At 40.1% G+C, this 2992-nt stretch overlaps 1 protein-coding gene across 2 annotated transcripts in view; it reads right to left on the bottom strand.

Annotated features, from left to right (window-relative positions):
- The window catches only part of Dnajb14 (DnaJ (Hsp40) homolog, subfamily B, member 14), a 35526-nt gene that overhangs the window by 26591 nt on the left and 5943 nt on the right, over positions 1-2992 (bottom strand). The window lies entirely within an intron of this gene.

Below are 2992 nucleotides of genomic sequence, written 5' to 3'. Positions count from 1 at the left end.
TAGCCTTGAGCTGAAGAGCTGAGGGACAGAGCCCAGGCCCAGAGTTCAGGCCCCACGACCGGACCCAAAAAAAAAAAAAAAAAACATTTCAAACAAATGAAAACAGGAGAAAAATTCATCACTAAAAGACTTTCATTAGAGTGGTAGAGGTCTGGCTCAAGTGAAAGAGTACTACACAGCAAACACAAGGCCCTGAGTTCAAACCCCAGCACCTCAAAAAACAGAAACAAAAGACTTGCCTCACTCAGAGAATACTGAGAATAATGTTACATTTCAGACAGAAGGAAAAATGTTTCCAGATGGGCTGGCATGCAAACATGAATGAGCACCAAATACTGTGGTTAAATGTAGGAACAAATCTAAACACTGAAGGTATTAGTAATGATTATGTCTAAGATGTGCTTTAAAATAATCTGGGGAGAACAGCATCAGGGTGGGGGTAGAGGGAAATATGAAATAAGATTGGGCCTATATTCATTGTGGTAAAAAAAACTTATCAGTGTTATAGGGACTCATCAACTTTCTTTCCTTTGTATAAGCTTGAAACTTGCCATATTAAAAACTACACTAGCTAGATGTGAGGCTCCCACCCAGCTACTTGGGAAGCAGAGACTGGATGGTTACCATTGCAGCCAGCCAAGGCCAAAGGTTAGGAAGTCCTCATTTCAACCAATTAAAAGTTGATGTGGTGGTGTATATCTGCCATCCTAGTTACTAGACTGAGTAGTTAACATGAACTGACAAGGTTAAAAAAAAGCACTAAAATGACAAAACTCTAAGAAGAGAATATGAGAGTAACCCTTCATGACTGAGGTTTGAACCAAATATTCTACAAATATTTGTACACATGACAAAGAAATTAAAAGGTGTTTTTTTAAGTGAACCTCATCTAAACTACTTTTGATATATTTTTCTCTCTCTCTCTCCCCCCCCTCCCCCCGCCTCTTTCTTTTTCTGATCTGAGACCTGAACTCAAACTTGGGACCTGATACTTTCACTCACTGGCCAGTGCTCTCACACCTGAGCCACACCTCATACTTTTGGTTTTAACAGCTATTGTGAATAGACAGAAGACAAGCCACAGAATGGGAGAAAAATTTGCAAATCATGTGTCTGATAAAAAGAAACCTATTTGGAACACATTTTTTAAAAGATCCTTACACTTCAATATTTCAGACAGACAAAAATGCCATTTAAAAACAAGGACAAAGAGCTGAGCTCAGAGGTGAGCTCCTGTAGTACCAATTCCTCACTGAGGAGGCTGAGACAAAGGGGATCACCTGAACCCATGAATTCAAGGCCAGCCTGGGCAGCACAGTAAAACCCAGTCTTTAATTCTCCAGGTAAACTTTTGTGTATGTGTGCTAGGACGGGGCCTGAAGCACAGTACTCTTGCTTATTAGCCTTTTCTCCTCCAGGCTGGCACTCTACCACTGGAGCCATACTTCCACTTCCAGTTTGTTGCTGTTAACTGGAGATAAGAGTTTCTCTCCGTTTTGTCTGCCTAGGCTGGCTCCAAACATCTACCCTCACATCTCAGCCTCCTGAATAGGATTTCAGGCATAAGCCATTATTGTCTTTTAAATGGGAAAAGAACCAGGACATTTTTCCAAAGGAGATAAACAAAGGACTGGTAAGAAACACAACTTTGTTGCTCAACATCATTAGCCATTATGGAAATGAAAATCAAAGAGAGAACACAGCACATCTAGCAGTATGGCTATAATAAAATGATGAACAATGGCAAGTAGTAACAAGGATGAGGAGACATTGGTATACTGATATGCTACCTGCAGAAAATAAAATGGTGAAAAATGCATGGAAGGTTCTTTAAATGATTTAAAAGCTATCATTGCCATATAAGTCAATAATCTTATTACTAGGTAGAAATCCATAAGAATGGAAACACATCTATTACAAAAACTGGGTCAAGCTGGGCACCAGTGGCTCATGCCTGTAATCCTAGCTACTCAGGTGGCTGAGATCTGAGGATCATGGTTGAAACCCAGCCCGGGCAGCAAAGTCCATGAGACTCTTATCTCCAATAAACCTAGAAAAACCAGAAATGGTACTGTGGCGGTAAAGAACTTGCCTTGAGCTGAAGAGCGCAGGGACAGCGCCCAAGCCCAGAGTTCAAGTCCCACGACTGACAAAACAAAAACAAACAAACAAACATACAAAAAAAACTTGGGTCATATTTATAGCAATAATATTCAGAATAACAAGAAAAAATAAACATTTAGCAACAGATGAACAGATGAGTAGAAAATGAACTTGACAGACAATAGAATATTATTTGGAGATAAAAAAGAAATCAAGTATTGACATCTGTGAAAATATGTTTAATGAAAGAAGTCATAAAAGTCTGCATAGAATATGATTTCAATTATATGATACTCATATATAAGTTGGGATGTTAGTTTACCTAGTCTGTTAAAGAGCTTGGGTTTGACCCCCAGCACAAGGAAGAGAAAGGAAAGGGGTAGAGAGAGGAAGAAGGAGGAAGAGGTGTAGGAAGGTACAGAATGGGTAAATCTACACAAGCAGAAAGCAGATTAGCTATTTTTAAGGGCAGCAGACAGATGAGGGAGTTTAACTGGGAAGAAATGTAGCATGAGGACTGAGTATGGTTTTCTCTTTTTTTTTTTTTTTTCTGGTGGTACTAGTACTCAAACTCAGAACCTGAAGTTCTTATCGCTCAGCTTTCTTGCTCCTGGCCGGTACTCAACTGTATGAGCCATGTCTCCAGCCCAAAGGTTTCTTTCTTAAGTGAGAAAATGTTTTAAAACTGTCAGGATGGTATTGGCACAAAAACAGACCCGAAGACCAATGGAACAGAATAGAAGATCCAGAAATAAATCCACAGGCCTACAGCCAGCTGATATTCGACAAAGGAGCCAAAGACATACAAGGGAAGAAACACAGCCTCTTCAACCACTGGTGCTGGGAAAACTGGGCAGCCACATGCAGAAAACTAAAAGTGGACCCCAGC

This window comes from Dipodomys ordii, unplaced genomic scaffold (genome assembly GCF_000151885.1).
Source record: "Dipodomys ordii isolate 6190 unplaced genomic scaffold, Dord_2.0 Scaffold70, whole genome shotgun sequence".
Lineage (NCBI taxonomy): Eukaryota > Metazoa > Chordata > Mammalia > Rodentia > Heteromyidae > Dipodomys > Dipodomys ordii.
This window is presented reverse-complemented; position numbering and strand designations above follow the sequence as displayed.